This window comes from Saimiri boliviensis, chromosome 1 (genome assembly GCF_048565385.1).
Source record: "Saimiri boliviensis isolate mSaiBol1 chromosome 1, mSaiBol1.pri, whole genome shotgun sequence".
Taxonomy (NCBI): Eukaryota; Metazoa; Chordata; class Mammalia; order Primates; family Cebidae; genus Saimiri; species Saimiri boliviensis.
This window is the reverse complement of record NC_133449.1, coordinates 183025015-183044159: the sequence shown is the minus strand read 5'-3', so window position 1 is coordinate 183044159 and position 19145 is coordinate 183025015. Positions and strand designations below refer to the sequence as shown.

General features: G+C 40.5%; 1 protein-coding gene across 1 annotated transcript in view; it reads right to left on the bottom strand.

The window, feature by feature from the left end:
* MARCHF3 (membrane associated ring-CH-type finger 3) overlaps nt 1-18397 on the bottom strand; it is a 154234-nt gene extending 135837 nt beyond the window's left edge. The window contains exon 1 of the mRNA XM_003920643.4: nt 18183-18397. The gene's annotated coding sequence lies outside the window, so the exon portion shown is untranslated. The remainder of the gene's footprint in view (nt 1-18182) is intronic.
* Nucleotides 18398-19145: the final 748 nt, after the last annotated feature.

The following is a 19145-nucleotide window of genomic DNA, read 5'->3' as shown; positions in this document are numbered from 1 at the left end:
ATCCATGTATATAAGGCCAACTGATTTTTGACAAAGGTGCCGAGAACAACCATTGGGGAAAGGACTGTTTCTTCAATAAATGGTGCTAGAAGCAATGGATATCCATATGCAGAAGAATGAAACTGGATGCTACCTCTCACCCTATACAAAAATCAACTCAAAATGGATTAAAGGCCTAATTGTAAGACCCAAAACTATAAAACAACTGGAAGGAAACATAGAGGAAATGCTTCAGGACATTGGTCTGCGAACAGATTTTATGAGTAAGAACTCAAAAATACAGGCAGCTAATGCAAAAATAAGTAAATGGGATTATATAAAACTAAAATTCTTCTTCATAGCAAAGGAAAAAAATCAACAGTGAAGCAATAACCTGAAGAATAGAATATCTGCAAACTATTCATCTGATAAGGGATTAATATCCAGAATATACAGAGAACTCAAACAACTCAATAGCAAAAAATCAAATAATCCATTTTAAAAACAAGCCAACAAGTATATGGAAAAATGCTCAGCATCACTGCTATAGAAATTCAAATTAAAACCACAATGAGATAAGTCACCCCAGATAGAATGGCTGCTATCAAAAAGACAATCTTATATACTGCTGGTGAGAATGTAAACTAGTATAGCCATTATTGAGAGCAGTATAGAGATTCCTCAAAAAATTAAAAACAGAACTACCATATGATTCAGCAATCCCACAATTGGGAATTTATCCAAAGGAAAGGAAGTTAATATACTGAAGGGATATCTGCAGCCCCATGTTTATTATAGTACTATTCGCAATAGCCAAATATGGAATCAACCTAAGTGTCCATTAATGGATGAATGGGTTTAAAAAGTGTAGCATATATACACAATGGAATACTATCCAGCCATAAAAAAGAATGAAATTCTGTCATTTCGTAGCAACATGGATGGAAATGGAGGACATTGTGTTAAGTAAAATAAGCCAGGAACAGAAAGCTAAATACTATATGTTCTCATTCATGAGTAGAAGCTAAAAGAGTTTATCTCACAGAAATAAAAAGCAGAACAGCGATTACTAGAGGTTAGAAAGGGTAGGAGGAAGTTGGGGTTAGAGAGAAATTTGTTAAAGGATATAAAATTCCAACTATGTAGGAGGAACAAGTTCTAGTGTTTTATAGCACTGTAGAATGACTATGGTTAACAATGATATATTATATAGTTTCAGATAGCTAGAAGAGGTATATTAAATGTTCCCAACACAAAGAAATGATAAATGTTTGCGATGATACATATGCTAATTACCCTGATCTGATCACTACACATTGTACATACTGAAACATCACTATGTACCCTATAAATATGTACAATTATTATTTGTCAGTTAAAAATAAATAAATTTGAGAAATTACTTTCAAATATAGATTACTTTACTATAAAATTTAGATATGTTTTTGAAAATATGATACAGGAAATTTAGCTCAGAGGTGTATTTCATAGTAAGCTACTCTAACAAGTTTTTCTGTAGAGGGAACACCCAAGGACTAGAAAACGATGTCAAGTAGGTTTAGACTGACACCACATGCAGAGACAACAGAGCTTTGAAGTCATCTGGGGAAAGGTTGAGGGAAGATGAGCAGGGAGGAGGGGAAAGTGAAGTTCTTGTCAATGATAAATGATGATTTATTTGGCTGAATGGGAAAGTCACACTGCAAGCTCCAGAAAATAATGCCTACCAAGGTACTTGGCAAATGACACAACAACCCACAGAATGACAGGGAAGGAAAAAAAACACAAAAGCACACACTTGAGTGGAGAACGTCCTGAGCTCAAAGCCAGAGAAAAAGACTTTGAAGGAAGGCATTCTGTTTCATTTTTGTCAACCCCTTCCAAGCTAATATCTGAGGTAAAGCTATTTTTCAACTTGTACTTTTATGATGACCTCAGAATCACTAAGAGCACAGTTCTAAGAATAAATCATTTTAGTGGACACAGTACCCCCCTCTTTATCCGTGGGTTCACTTTCTGCAGTTGCAGTTATCCTTGGTCAACCATGGCCTGAAAATATAAAATGGAAAATTCCAGAAACAAAGAATTCGTAAGTTTTAAACTGTGCACCATTCTGAGTGGCATGATGAAATCTCACACTGGCCCACTCCATCTCGCCTGGACATGCATCCTTCCTTTGTCCAGTGCATCTACACTCCCCGCCTGTCAGTCACATACTCTACATTAACAGATCAACTGTTGCCATATTGTAGCACTTGTGTTCAAGGAACCCTTACTTGACTTAATAATGGCCCTAAGAGTAGTAAAGCTGGCATACTGATATAATTGTTCTACTTTATTATTAGTTACTGTTGTTAATCTCTACTGTACCTAATTTATATATTAAACTTTATCATAGGTATGTATGTATAGAAAAAACATAGTACATATAGGTTTTATTAATAACTAATTAATTAATAGTTTCAGGCATCCACTGTGGTTCTTAGAACACATCCCCTGCAGACAAGGGGGTACTACTGTTATGAGTTAAAATGAAAAGTTATGTGTATTGTATACAAAGAAAACAATTTTATTTTTTAAATGAATTTGTTACTGCAAATGATCAAGCAATTATAATCCTCCCAGTTTGCAATTTAGTCTTATAAGTACCTTCATGTTTAAAAGATATGTCAAATTAAAAGTGGCATCCTTAAAACTGCAATCAATTAAAAGAAATAAAGTTGAGTATTACTCAAATTTCCCTCTTGTACAAATGCTCCTCAACTTACAAGGGGGCTATGTCTTTATGAACCCAACATAAGTTGAAAATATCGTATACAAAAATGCTTTGATACACCTAGAACATCATAGTTTAGCTTAGCCTGCCTCAAACATGCTCAAAACACTTATATTAGCCTACCATGGGGCAAAACTATTTTAGCCTATCATGGGGCAAATCTATTTTATAATAAAGTGTTGAACATCTCATGTAACTTATTGAACACTATGCTGAAAGTGAAAAGCAGAATGGTTGTATGGGTACCGTCATAAAGTCAAAAAAAGTCAAACCGTCATTAAGTCAAGGACTATCTGCACTAAGCTCTCTTGAGACAACTTTACATAATACTACTATATCAAAGAACTTTGATATCTGTATTTTTTTCATCCTCAAATAAAATGATGAGTGGTTTTTTTTTTTTAGTTTTCAAATTTTATAGGAAAAAAATCTGAGAGGGACATATTCAACTCATGACAATTGGCATCCTACTTTATTCCTAGAGTAGAAGATACAGACTGGATTATTAGAGGTCAAAACTTCGAAATATTCATTTCTTCATTAACTTATTCACTTGTTTGTTCATTTGTCTTACAAAACAGCTAGGGTCTCTACCTTCATGGAGTTTATATTCTAGTAGGGTAGGCAGATAAAAACAAGTAGACAAATTAGCAAATTATATAAGATTGTGAAGCTCGGTGCAGTGGCTCGTGCCTGCAATCCTAGCACTTTGGGAGGCTGAGGCAGTCAAATCACCTGAGGTCAGGAGTTTAAGATCAGCCTGGCCAACGTGGTGAAACCCTGTCTCTACTAAAAATACAAAAATTAGCCAGGCATGGTGGTGGGGGCCTGTAATCCTAGCTACTAGAGAGGCCTAAGGCAGGAGAATTGCTTGAACCTGGGAGGCAGAGGTTGTAGTGAGCCAAAATTGTGACAGTGCACTCCAGCCTGGGTGATAGAGCGAGACTCCATTTCAAAAAAAAAAAAAAAAATGGGGTAGTCCTGGGAGGCACCTATAAAGAGGAAACAGTCCAAGGCCTGAATGGAAAGGATGTTGCCATACAAACCAAAGATGTGTGATCCAAGTGGAGGAAACAGCAAGGGCAAAGAACCAGAGGTGGGAATGAGGCTGGTTCATTAGACTAACAACATGGCAGTATGGTTGGAAAATTAAGTGAGGGCCAGAGGGTAAGTGATGAGGTCACAGAGATAAGCAGGCCTGATTACCCTAACGCCCTGTAAGCCATGGTAGTCTTAGGATTGTCTTCCAAGCAAAGGGAAACCATGGAGGGCAAGTTGAATCTGAGTCCAATCCCAGCTTAGCCACTTTGTAGCTCTGTGACCTAAGCAAATTACTAGCTCCTCTTGAATGCTAAAATCCTAATTTGTAAAAGGGTACTCAATAAATAATGGCCGTTTACATTCATCAGTAATTATCAGTATTGTTAATGCTATGATATATAAAGTTAATAAAAATTTTATATTCAAATAGCTTATACTGCAAAATAATATGCCAGAAATGTAGAATTACTGAGAAATAAGCAAATTATTTTAATTTTTTATTTAGTAGAGATCATACACTTATTGAATACAAATAGATATAAATTAGTACATTCAAGTTCATTAGAGTTTATTGTTGTTCCAATCAGAATAATTATTGATTTTGGCACATTTCTCTGTCCTTAATTAGTCTGCATTGTGGCTTTTCTCTTGCCTAGGCCTTGCCTTTTTGTATCTAGATAGTCACGAGGGGAATTTCGAGGTTATTTTCCAAGTCACAACAAGTAGTAGACCACACCGCTTGCCAACATCTAGCTTCCTACCCCATCCCCCAAACATATGTATACATACTTCTTTCTTGCCAACAGAATCCTAATTTTGTTCAAGTTCACCTCCTCCCTCCCTCAGGCAATGATGGTGGTCCTTTGCTAGTGACATTGACAGACGAGCACACGAACCAGTTCTGATCAGTGAGTTGAGAAGTCCTCTGGGATTCTTCTTAGAAATAATTTCATATTCTTCAGATGGAGACCTTGGAATGGGGACAGCAGACCCATTTTATGTGCTGTAGATATTGTCTTGTCTGCAAGTGACATCTAAACTGCTGAAGAAAATAAGAAAATAAGAAAAGAAGCAGTCTCAGACTGGAATGGTCCCTGAGGACATCAGAGGCAGAGAGATGAAAGGACCCTATTTCCTTGATGTCACTGTGCCACTGAATCAACCAATCCTGCCATCTGCCCTACTTCTCACATGAGATAATATACTTCCTTACTGTTTTTGTCAATTTGAGTCGGAGTCTTTTGTTTTGTATGCAGAAGATACCCTATCATGTGTACCACATTACTTCCATGTGGACATTTCCATTTGGAAACATCACTAATTTCTTTGTCTCTTAGAAGGTCTAGGACAGGAACTAGTACTCCGATTCTAGCCCAGTAATCTCAAGAATCCTGGGATATGAGATGAGACAGCATTTTAATTTACAACACTGGCACAGTCACTCTGAAAGCCCAAGGGGAAACACCCTAGAAACCACAACAGAAAGATGGTACTTTAGCAGGAGTAGCCAGTATCAAATAATCTGTTTGTGGCTTTCCCTACCTGTTTAATAACTTTGACTTTCACCTCCCACCTGTCTGGGACATCTGTTCTTCTTCCATGACCTAAACAAAGAACACTTTTCATTGGTCTTCTGTTGCTATAAAGCAGCCAACTCAGCTCTTATCCAAGTACAAGAGTTTCAATAGAGATCACATAGGGCTATCATAGACCCCAGGCACAGGCTAGATGTTAAGGAAGCAAAAGCAGCTTCACACTGTACAGGGACAAGAGGTTTAAGGTGGAGAAGCATTCCAGAGAAGAGGTGCAATATCGTAAGGAGGCAGACTTACCTGAACAGAAAAGAGAAAAAAATCATCTTTATGGTCTAAATATTTATATCTCCCCAAAAAGACACTGAATCCTAATCCCCAATGTGATAGTATTAGAAGGTGGGGACTTTGAGAATTGATTATGAGTACTTGTGAATGGGATTAGTGCCCTTATAAAAAGAGACCCTAGGCCAGGCGTGGTGGCTCATGCCTGTAATTCTAGCACTTTGGGATGCCAAGTTGGGCAGATCACTTGAGCTCAGGAGTTCATGACCAGGATAAACTATGTCTCTACAAAAAATACAGAAATTACCTGGGTGTGGTGGCGCACACCTGTGATCGCAGCTACTCAGGAAGCTGTGGCGGGAGAATGGCTTGAGCCTGGGAGGTTAAGGCTGTAGAGGGCTGAGACTGTGCCACTCCACTCCAGCCTAGGCAACACAATGAGACCTTATCCTTCCCCGAAAAAGAAAACACCAATAATAATAATTACAAAATAAAAAGAGACACTAGAGAGCTAGTTAGCCCTTTCTACCACGTGAAGTTACAGTGAAAAGGGACCACCTGTGGAGAAGAAGGCCCTCTGCAGACATCAAATCTGCTGGAACCTGATCTTGATCTTCCCAGCATCCAAAACTGTAACAAATTTCTGCTGTTTGTAAGTTACTAAGTCTATTTGTTACAGCAGCCCAAATAGACTAAGATATCATCAAATGACAGTGGCTATTTTTTTCTCAGTCATTTCGAGTTTTTAAAAGTGAAAATATTAGGGACCAGAAAAAGTATCCATTTAACAACCCCCACCTGGCCCCGCAACACACACATACATAAAGCATAGATGATAACTGACTGTGGAGGCAAGGGATGGAGTAGGATTACTGCTTGGGGAACTGATAGTGGGGGTTAGGAATGAAATCAAATAAAAAGATTACATAAATGTCTAATGGTTCACAATAAGCAAAAAGCAGGATGGCTTGAAATAAAATTAACCATTCCAGTCTAATAAGCATTTTTCCTATAAGAAAATTATAGAATTATAAATTTTGCACATAATGAAGAGCAGAAAATATACACACAGATTTTATAATTTCATACGGTATTTGAGAAACATTACTTGGAAAACAGGGTGAACATTATAACTGGTGAATATTTGCTAAGAGACCATAATTAAAACAGAATGGTAAATGATGCCTTAGCTCTTGAAAGGGTCACTATCGGGATTCTACTTAATGTCTTCATTACTAATTTGCAGTGAAAGTGGAAATTCATTCAGTGTAAGGATGGTATCTAACTTGAGATGTTGCCAGGGGCTGGAGAGTAGTAGAAAAATAAACGAAGAGGTTAGAAACAACACAACTTAATTAGGTAGATCACCCAAAACACAAAAAATAAAGTAAAATAAATGAAGAAGAAAAACCCTAAACTCACTGGCAATAATTCTAAAGGGAATAAAAAAAGTGACAACTGTTGACATTAGCTATAAAATTAATAACTCAGCCTCAAAATAGGAACAGGACATAGCTAGTGAAAACAACAAATTAAGAATTGATCAACAAAAGACACATCAGTCCACATGTCCTGTTTTTAAAGAAATCAGGGTAGGCCTGCCCTTCTTCTCCATATTCTGTATATACTTGTTTTGATTTTATAGAAAACCTCATCTCCTTGGTTGTAATGAACATGCGTGTTGCTAGTTGAGCCATGTGATCTTGCTTCTTAACGATAAGTGAGCGGGAGGTAGTAAGTGTGATTAGACAAATAAGGGGGAGGTGTCACTGGCAAGGATGGGTAAGGCTGGTGAGAACTGACGTTTTGTGAGGCTAATCACATTTTTACTGTGTAGGCTGTCAGAGCACGTAATATCCCATCAGAAAATCACATTGGAATGCTCTAAGCAAGTCCTTTGAGAATGGTTGAAAATACATTACTCTCGAAGGGAAAAGATTAATGGTGATACTGATGGTAACAGAGCTTTCATAAAGTGGAGTTCTTACCTGAAAAGATGGGGAAAGAGAATATCAAAGAAAGAAAACATTATTGGAAGGTGGAGGCTGAATTAAGGAGGTAAGTTGAAATTAGGAAAACAAAAGGTAAGAACTTTCTGATTGAGAACCTCATATGTGCCAAGCATAAGAGAAATAGGATTTAATATTTAGGATACTGTAAAGCAGATATGGGAAAATGCCAAAGCAAATTTCCATAAGGAGAACATCTACTAGTTGCAGGAAAGGGTCCGCACATATTTGGTTCTACACCCTCATCTGGAATGTCCTTTGAGTCCTCCCAGCCTCCGGATCCACAGGCAAAAGCAGAAGCCCAGGGATATGAAGAACAGGTGCTCCTGATTTCCAAGACCCAAGAGAAACCAGCATTTGAGTTCATGACCTAATCTGGGGTTGCTCATCATCTCTGTGGCCTTAAATGTGTAAGGACCTTCCAGGTTTAACCATTCAGTTCTCTTATCTTCTTGTCAGGTATGAGAACAAAGCACGTACGGTAAGTGAGGCTCAATCTCCCAGATGAGACAGAAAATAGGGGCCTTGATCTCTTGCAATCATTTAAAGCCCCATAAGATCCAATACAAAAAGGATATCCTAATGGCCCATCCTTCAGGTAGTTATACTTAATTCACCTGATCCTTGGTCTGTACACATGGATGCATGGTCTGTACATGACCTCAGTAACCCATTTTTCAGGACTAGTGTTTACCTAAGCCATCAGACCATGTGTTAAACATGACTATGTAGAGGGTGCTTTCTAAAGAAAAGGAGATTTATAAATGAAAACTACAATCTTTCCTCAGTATACATGAGGGATGGGTTCCAGGACATCCACATACAGCAAAATCTGCCAATAAAGTCCCCCATTAGGTCCTCAGGAATCTATGCACATACAAAAGCTGTCCTCCCTATATGTGGCTTTCAAACCTGCCAATACTGTATTTTTGATCTGCTTATAAGTGAACTTGTGCCAGTTCAAACCTGTGTTGTTCAAGGGTCAACTGTATTATAAAAATTAGTTTATAAAATAAAAATCTGCTGAAATTATTTTTTAAAACCTTTCCCTCAGGCTGGGTGTGGTGGCTCACACCTGTAACCCCAGCATTTTGGGAGGCTAAGACGGGCAGATCACTTGATGTCAGGAGTTTGAGACTAGCCTGACCAACATGGTGAAACCCCATTTCTACTAAAAAACACAAAAATTAGCTGGGTGTGGTGGCATGCACCCGTAATCCCAGCTACTTGCAAGACTGACGCAGGAGAATCACTTGAAACAGGAGGTGGAGGTTGCAGTGAGCCGAGATCATGTCACTGCACTCCAGTCTCGGTGACAGAGCGAGATTCTGTCTCATAAATAAATAACTAAAAATAAAAAAAGCTTCCCTTAACAAATGTCAGGCTTCCCCTTCATGCTGAGCTTCGGACATCAGCAGCCTCCAAGCCAAGAACCATTTTGCTCTTCAAAGTCTCCTAAACCTCCCACAGCGAAAGCTTAGTCACCTGCATTGGATGACAAAAGGAACCAAGCCATCTTCAACTTAAAATGACATTAGAAAGAAGCTGTCCCAAGTTTCAAAGTAAGACTCTTGAGTCAGCTGCCTTTTCTAGATATGACAAGGGGTATGGGAACAAAAGAGAAACCAGGAGAGATGACCTAGCCTAGGGTGAGAGTTGGAGACATCCTTGAAGAAGACCCACAGGAAGGTACTGAGAGGAGGAGGCAAGGCAGAAATGAAACAGAGGGACATTGGAGATGTATGGAGCAGGAATGGATGATATAATAGTTCTATGAAGTGCCGAGATCACTGCTGAAGTTGGAAGTTGAGCACTAGGATTCAGTTATTGCTACCATTCAAATTTTTGGTGAACTATCTTTATGCATATCATTTTAAGATCTTGTAAATGTTCACTTGTAATTCTTTTTTTTTTTTTTTTTTTTTTTTTCTTGGCCAGGAATCGCTTAATCCTGTAAGTCTTGTGAGAAGACATGGCGAGGAACGGAGTCAATAATAAAGTTTCAATATTAGTTGATCCATTATAACAAATGTACCACACCAAAGCAAGTTGTTAATAATAGGGGAAATTGGTAGTGAACAAAATGGGAATATATGGGAACTCTCCACACCTTCTGGTTAATGTTTCTGTAATCCTAAAACTGACCTAAGAAATAAAGTCTATTAGTTTAAAAAAATGCATGAATGATCCTTTTTGTAGTGGGTGTGTGTGCGCGCGTGCTCTGTGTGTGTGTGTGTGTGTGTGTGTGTGTGTGTGTGTAGGAGGTTCTGTAGACATAAGTTTGGAAGGATTGCATTGAAATTTTTTTTTTTTACTATTTTTTTATTTTTTATTTTTAGAAAGAAAAAAAGAATAATAAGAAAAAAAAATAAAGAAGAGGAAGAAAGAGAAAGAGGAAGAGGGAGAGAGAATGGGGGTATTGCTTTGTTGCCCGGGCTAGAATGCAGTCTAAATATGGGTATGCCTGTAATTGTCCTTAATAATGGAGACATGAAAGAAAATGAGGGAAGAGAATAACAAACAAGGAGCCAACCAACATTTCGTTTAAACTTTTAAGTTGACATGATGTGGTACTGATAAGAGTGTATATTTTGTGTAAAGTGGAGAGATCTATAAATGTTAATTACGTTTACTTGTTCCTGATCTGAGTTCAAGTCCTGGATATCGTTGTTAGTTTTCTGTCGCATTGATCTATTATTAATGTTGAAGTCTCCCACTATTATTGTGTGGGAGTCTAAGTCTCTTTATAAGTCTTGTATGTCTGGGTATTCTGTATTGGGTGTGTATATATTTAGGATCTTTAACTCTTCTTGTTGTTGCGTTGATTCTTTTATCATTATATAATGTCCTTCTTTGCTTCTTTTGATCTTTGTTGCCTTAAAGACTATTTTATCAGAGGCAAAAATTGTAACTTCTGCTTTTTATTTATTTATTTTTGCTCTCTGTTTGGTTGGTAAATCTTTCTCCATCCCTTGTTTTGAGTCTTTGTGTATCCTTGAATGTGAGATGGGTCTGGATGCAGCATACCGATGGGTTTTGGTTTTTTGTCCAAATTGCCTGTCTTTGAATTGGGGAATTTAGTCAATTTAAATTTAGAATTAATAATGATATATGTGAGTTTAATACTGCCATTTAATATTAGCTGGCTATTTTGCCCATTAGTTGATGTAAATTCTTCGTTATATTGATGTTCTTTACTTTTTGGTATTTTTTAGAAAGGCTGATACTGTTTGTTCCTTTCTATGTGTAGTGGTTCTTTCAGAAGCTCTTGTAAAGCAGGCCTGGTGGTGATGAATTCTCTGAGTGCTTGCTTGTTCACAAAAAACTTTATTTTTCCTTCACTTATGAAGCTTAGTTTGGCTGGATGTGAAATTCTTGGTTGAAAGTTCTTTTCTTTAAGGATGTTGAATATTGGTCCCCACTCTCTTCTGGCTTGTAGGGTTTCTGCTGAGAGATCTGCTGTAAGTCTGATAGCCTTCCCTTTGTGGGTAACCTGACCTTTCTCTCTGGCTGCCCTTAGTATTTTCTCCTTCATTTCAACCCTGGTGAATCTGATGATTATGTGCCTTGGAGTTGCTCTTCTTGAGGAATATCTTTGTGGTGTTCTCTGTATTACCTGGAGTTGAATATTATCCTGCCTTACTAAGTTGGGAAAATTTTCCTGAATAATATCCTGAAGCATATTTTCCAGCTTGGATTCATTCTCTTCGTCACATTCAGGTACACCTATCAAGCGTAGATTAGGATAGGTGTACATAGTCCCATATTTCTTGGAGACTTTGCTTGTTCCTTTTTATCCTTTTTTCTCTAATCTTGTCTTCTTGTTTTATTTCATTGAGTTGGTCTTCGACCTCTGATATCCTTTCTTCTGCTTGATCAATTCGGCTGTTAAAACTTGTGCATACTTCACGTAGTTCTTGTATTGTGTTTTTCAGCTCCATCAATTCACTTATTTTCCTCTCTAAATTTTGTATTCTTGTTGACATTTCGTCAAACCTTTTTTCAAAGTTCTTAGTTTCTTTAGATTGTGTTAGAACAAGTTCTTTTAATTCACAGAAGTTTCTTATTATCCACAGTTTGAAGCCTGCTTCTGTAATTGGAACACACTTGTTCTCCATCAAGCCTTGTTTCGTTGTTGATGAGGAACTGGGATCCCCTGCTGAGGGAGAGGCGTTCTCATCTTGGGTATTCTCAGCCTTTTTTGACTGTTTTCTTCCCTTCGTTGTAGATTTATCCATCTGTGGTCTTTACAATTACCGTCTTTGTAATTGGGTTTCTGAGTGGACGTCCAACTTACTGATTCTCAGCGCCGAAAGCTGAGCAACCCACTGCACCGACTAAATCGGCGGTGTTAAGATTGATGGTGCTTTTCTGACTCTGCACCAAGAACCGACGCTCCGAGGTGCCGGCAAACCGCCTCGCCGGTCACAAGAGTCGCACTGGCGACCCGTGGGGCTCCTCCGCTGGGAATCTCCTGGTGCGTGAGCAACAAGAATTCATGTGAAGGTGTGGCGTCCTCTCATTCTTTGCGTTTTCACTGGGAGCTACAATCCCGAGCTGCTAGTGATCAGCCATCTTGGATCTCTCTCCCACTTGTAATTCTTTATAGCCTCCAGAGCACCCAGCAACTGTTTCTTGAGTAACCTTGCTTGAGAAGCTACAAGATGAAAAGTGTGGTCCCTGCCATCAAGGGGCTCCAAGAGGAAGAATATAGGAGATAAGGGTTCTGCCTAAAGAAGACATCAGATCAAACGGGGACAGGGAAAAGCTTCTCAAACGCACTAATACTTGAACTGAATTCTGAATTGGCTAAGTAGAGAAGTACTACCCATGATAGGTACTCAATTAATATTTGTGAATTAATTTCAGCTCACTTTCATTTGCAGTGGTTACCTGAAATACCATTTAAGGACTGGGAGCTAGTTCTTATCACCACTGTTTTCATTATTGTCAATTAAAAAGATAAGTCTATCTATTTTAGTGTTCAAGGGTATAATCTGAAAAAATACTATATCTTACCTTTGGCAGGAGTGGTAAGTGTAGTCATAATTTTCCCAATTATGAGGTCTCTTCTTGTTCTATTATTTTATAGCAAAGTTTTAAAAGCCTTCAAAAATAGCACATTTTGCTCACTTGAAATGTGTTTGTATATTTTAGCATAAAATATACTCAGCACCTCCTAACATAATTGGATGGCTATGCATTGCAAAAACTTGATTTCTTTTTAATCAAATTTTTAGAACCATACTGGGTTTCTTGCCAGTGCTGCAATAGTGAGCAATAAATACATCATTAGATCAATGGTGGTTCAATGATGGATTACTCAAAAGATAGTTCCAGCCAAGAGGAATAAGCACAGAAGTAACATTATGCAGAGATTAATAAAATATTTTTAAAAACATAGATACTGAGTTAATATAACAGGGAAGAAAACCCTGCAAAATAGAACAGCCATGGCTTTATAATATAGTGATATTGATCATAGATTTTCCTAAGTTTTCCAGAGCAGCCACACTACTATATATGCCTCTGATCAGACCCAGAGATGAGAAGTAAAAAGTTATTAAAAAAAAAAAAAAAAAAAGAAACTAACCAGGGGAAGGCCTGCTGCTGTAATAAATTATTTAAAGCAAGCAGGGTGAGCAGGTTGTGAAGACAATATAAAACAGAATCAATGCCCCCAGGAAACCCCAAACCATCTACACCTCTATAAATTTCTTACCACCCTGTCTGGCATTTTACTGGAGGTATTTCTTTTCTACCATGCTACCAATCCCACCCCCAACCCTTCACTTTTTGTCCAGTTCTTTTCTCAGAGCTTAGCATTTGTTTTCCTTCTGTAACCCAGAATGCTATCTTCAGTTATATTTTTCAGCTTGTATCAGGAGTGTCTGTGAGGCCACAGATGAGTGCATCTGTCACTTCATTCATCTGGATCTTAAATTTCCCACTGACACTGTAAGCTGGGAATATCTAATATGATACACATATCAACATGACTTCAATATTATCCTTCATCTTTTTCTTTTTTCATACTACTGCTGTCATTAAATCCACAAGCTTAAGCTGTTGTGAAACTTCTGTAGCTCAATGACTGTCCTATATTAAAGGATATTACTAGACCCAAGAAACTAAAGCAAAGGTTAGGAACTTGAGGGGGCACTTTGGAGGAGAAATAGTAAAATGGCTAAAATGGAAGAACTGGGAGATGTTAAGAGGGCAGATTGACTTAAAAAGTAAATTTTTTACAAGCAGATTTTGCTATCGGAATAAGGGTAAAAAAGAAGGATAAAAAACTTGAAAGGAATTTGTCAAAGGAAAGTTACGTGCCAGGAGAATGCCATAGCTAGAAAAAAAGTTATAATAGAATTATTGCTTAGAAGCTTGCAATGACCTATGGCCCAGTTTCAAGAAAAATAGCATTCTACTACAGTTTTTTAACTGGGCAGAAATCAGTCCCATTGTATGATCAGGGGCTCTGGATAGTATATTTTAGGCTTTTCCATTTTTCTAAGTCTATTCAATCACACAGAAACTAAGCATATAAAACATAAGCAACTCTATTTTGCCAGAGTAAAAGTATTAGCAGTTTAACATGACAATAGAGAACATAGCACAGGGCTAAAACACAGGTCTAAGGGATTCTACATGTAGGCTTTGCTGCTTTTGTAATCTGTGATTTTAAGCAAATTATTTGCCTCTCTGGGTCAAGGCTGGCTTGAACTAATTATTATATATGGTAGTTAACTTCATAAGGAAAACTATTACAAGATCACATTCAATATAAGAAAAAATTGGAAGAAAAAGTTTAAAAAATTGTAGATGATATGAATGACTAAGCATAACCCTAGCATATCACCATGATGCAAAATAAAAACAATTTAAAATGCAAGTCCAACTTTTCAGTTATTGGTGTCATCTTTGAATATGAAAGACAAGATCGAAATATTATCTTTTTTGTAGCTGCTGTTTGCTCATCTGGAACAAAGTAGAAAAAAATCATTGTCCTCAAAGGATTGTTAAGATAAGTGACCTATCAACATGCCTGCCAAGTGCTTCTTTAAACAGAAATTACTCTGTAAAAGTCCCATGATGATCCAGTGGTCTGGAACAATCCAAGTTCAATACCCCGGCCTATCCACATCCTTTTGTTATCAGGATACTTCTCACCTCTGAAAGAAGTCATTTGGATTTTTAGGTAGTTGGATGGTAGAAAGAGGGAAGGGTAACTTCTGATAGATACTTTCTCTTTCAAACCTTATTTAGGAGTCTTAAACGGAGAATTATGCCAGTCTGAAATAGGAGAACAGAATCCAAATGTCAGTATCAAATGATAAATAAAAAACTAATTGGCAGTAATTAATAAAAATTCACAGTGATCTCAGTGAAAGGAGAGGTAGCAAACAATTCTCAATCCACATCTCTGTGACAATGAGAAAATCTATTTACCCAATTAATTAGGCAGCTCAAAATACTCCTAAGGTGACTTTCAGAAAATAAGAATCCCTGGTCCTCTGGGTGGGTGGCCTGAGACACTCTTCCTGGCCACAAGCAAAATAGCCACAGCTTCCCAAGTAGATCCTAGATCTCATATAGTCAGTAGCAGCCCAGCTGAGGTGCAGGGCTTTGTTCTAAAACAGCTTTTAAAGAGAAAAAGGGTGCCTCATGAGGAAAAGGATTCTACCTTTCAGAAGGAAATGCTCACGCATGTGAGTTAGAACTGGCAAAGTCACTCCCAGAGCACCCTAGGACTCCACCAAACTCAGAGTGGGGCGTGAAGGAACTAAGACTGGGGTTGTGGGGGGCGGTCTTAAATTCATCAGGTCTTGTTTCATCAGGCAGACTTCCTTAGAATCAGAGCTGACCTGGAATAGGTATAGCTGATGATTCCAAAACACTTTCAAACATAGGACAAAAGAGATCCATTGTTGAAGACAGAGTTAATGCATTACCTATAAATTTCACATGGCCAGTAAAGGCTACCTGGACATTTCTGAACAATTATTTGTTAAATCAATTCATAGATTATAATTGTTCTTTTATGTCATTAACACCATTCCACTGTTTCTCAAAGTACAATGAAGGGATCCCTGGCATCAGAATCAGTTGGGGGTGCCTGTGAAAATGCAGATTCCTAAGCTCCACCCTAGACTCTTAAATTGAAACCCTGGAACTGAAGTCCAGCCCAAGAACTGAATTTCTAAGAAACAGCCTAGTTAATCTGGATGATTCATATCAAGGTAGGAAAATTATTATGTCTATATAGTCTGTTATAAATTTAAAGACACTCACAGATTGGCGTTTTGCATGTTTTCCCCAAAATGTTTATATACCATAAATTTGAAAACAATAGTTCTTGTAATGGGTTCTTAAAAATCAGTACAGTTTATTCTGCTCATATATAATGAACACCATTATTAAAATGTAATTATGAGCATAAAATTATTGGAAAAAATATCACCTATGCTTCTCAAAAATACTGCCTTTATTTTGCCACCAAAGTAATTATGCTATTAAAGAAATTTATTGTTTTTTAAAGTATCAGTCACTTGGCTGCAAGAACTTATTAAGCTATTATACTCCTCTCATACCCTTTTAGTCATCAGAATTTTTGTGATAAAGCCTTTTTATTATTTTTAAACTACAAATTGTGTACCATTGCAACTAGTGATTAGACTGAATATATGTCCAAGTTATAAATTCCTAAAAGCGTGTTTCATTAATTACTATGGCAGTCTTAACTATAGCCTCTGCAATAAAGCTCTGTTTATTTGTATTAAGGTGCATTTTTTCTTTTGTTTTTGGTGCAAAACGATTTGGTTTTAATGCATTCTTTTAACAAGTAAAAGCAAATGGTTTCTGATATACATGCCATACTGCAAAGCTGTAAACCAGCGTTGCATGGTGATGTGACAAGCACCACATTTCTCGAGGGATTATTATTATTTTTTCTCCTACATGCTCCCCTTCCCCAAGCTGTGGCTATAATTATTGCACAAAATGCAGTTTGCCGTTTGTAGAGACAAACATTCCCATGTCCCTCTCTCCCTCACCAAAACTGCAAGTTCAGGCCAAATATTGAATGAAAATAGAACTTGTGAGGCAGGCTTTGTCTTTAGCATGTTGTTTCTGCTAAGAGTTGCCCCCTACCCACGCTCCACCCCAGTGCTCGGACTTAAGTGTACATGTTATGTTTTAACAGATGGGCCGGCTGGCGGCTGCTGGGCTGTAAAACAGGAACGCGGAATCTGCACTGAGTGGTGTTGAACTGAACGCTCGTAAAGTTCACGGACATACTCTGACCCAGACAGACCAGGCAGATGCAGACATGCTTACGCATACACACTCACTAACACTCTACAGCTCAAAGGGTCCATCTCTGTGACCCAAGGGAAGTTCAAGGTTGAGTTTCCCCTTCAAATATTTACCTCATTCACCTATTAAACATACACATACTCACACATATACACGTATATATGTGTGTATATGCGCATCTACATCTACATATACACATACAGAACTATATATCTCAACATTTTCATGTATTTTCAAAGGTCTAAACATCCCCAAATTCTGGACCTGACTGTCTAGTATTTTTAAAAGCTCTCATTCATGTCAAATAAGAATTACAAGAAAACATCGTACTGAATCTATTTAGTCCACACATAACATAAACAACATGCATGTAGTCGGCCTCAGAAAAACAAGCTGCTTTTACTCCCTTAGCATTAAGCTGGGAAAAAAATCTAACTCAGACCGAGTCACAAACGGAGTGTCAGGTTTAACCTTGAGTTCTTTGCTGTCAATTTCTGACTCAACTTCATCACTTAAACACGCAGGTGCTCAAACACCACACGACCAGGCTGGCGTGATCCCTTTTGCAGCCTCTGGGATTCTCCGGGGCTCTGGGCACCAGAACCGACAGCAGCTCCCACCTGGTCCTAAGGAAGTCCTTCGGACACCCCTAGCGAGTAGAGGTGGAGGTCCGAGCACCTCAGGAGGGACATGGATTCAAGTGCCAGTAGAAAGCAATTACTTTACAAAGTTCAAAGCCCAGCAGTGCTGTCAATTCTTCTCAGCAGCTGCAAAGCACTGAAGCCTCCGCTACAGAACCCGGCTGGACACTCCGGTTCTTTGGCGCTGACACCCACCCTGCTCAGCCTGCGGATCCCGATGGGGACGCGGGTCTGATCTTGCGGCCCCGCGCGGGTAATTTCTCAGGAACCGCGGTCCGCACGCCGCGGGCACCGAGGCCGCCCCAGCGCTCCGTGCCGCCGCCGCAGAGGGGCAGGGGACGCGTCCCGGCCCCACCTACCCAAGTCAATTACCCCAAGTTGGTGCGGACGGGAACCGCGTCCCGGGCGGAGTTGGGATGCTTTGAAAACAACAAGTTCGGGACTGGGGATACTGGCGTGGGGTGAATCCCGCCCGGCCCTGGCCACCGCACAGAGGTCACGCTCGGACGAACGGACCACGGAGCTCCAGGACACGTCCCGTCCCCGACCGCCCGCCGCCGAACCGCGCGGAGAGGAGCCGCTAGCTCGGCGCGCGGCCACTCACCCTCCTGGCCGAGTCCCGATCGCACACCGACGTCCTTGCTGTGGGTTCTAAGTCCCAAGTTGCCCCCGCTCGGCGGCTGCTCACGCCCCAGCGGACCGGGGCACATTGGCTCCGGCGGGCACCTCAGGGGGAGTACGGCAAGCCTGGCGGCCGCCGCGGCTCAACCGCCCGGAGCGCGCTGACAGTCCACGGACCTGCTCAGCGACTGAGGCGAAGCGCCCGGGCTGAGCCGAACAGGCTCCGGAGGGGAGGCGGGGCCGCGCGGCGGGAGGGGCGGAGCCAGCCCCGGGGCGTCATCGGCTCCTGACTGGCGCAGCCGGCAGCCAATCGTGGTGGCGCGGGGGCCGCCCCGCAGCCGCTGTCCGAGGGCAGGCTGCCGAGACGCCCCGGCGGCGGGGAAGTCGGCTCCTGCGGAGTGCGGTGGCTGCGGGCCGGCGCTGCGGGGCTGGCTGCAGTGGGACGCTAGCGGCTCTGGAGGGAGGCGGCGGTCCCAGAAGGAAGTTGGCTGAGAGAGACCGGGAGCCCCCGGAGCGACCGCGCGCCTCGCGCTGCGGAGCGAAAAGCCAGCCGCAGCGCGGATCGGGCGCCCACAGGCGGCGCGGAACTTAGCCGCCCCGGAGGAGCCCCGGCCGGAGGAAGCTGAGGGCCCAGAAAGGAAGACTTTAGGACCGGGTCCCCAGCCGCAGGTGGAAACCCGGGCTCCCTGGAGAAGGTTCTCATCTCGATCTGGTGCTCTCTGAAACGAAACTCCAGGCCCGCAAACCTCCCAAAGTTCAGCATACGGCCCCGTCCTCACCCCTGCCTTCTGGGCCACCCGCAGCGGGGAGCTTACCGGCGCCTGGGGTCTCCTCCTCCCGACCCAGGGCGTCGCGGGCACTGCCGGCGGCCACCCAGGGGCTTGGGCGCTCCACGACGCCGGAGCCTGCGAGACCCTCCCTCTGGGCGGGCTGCCCTGCGGGGCGG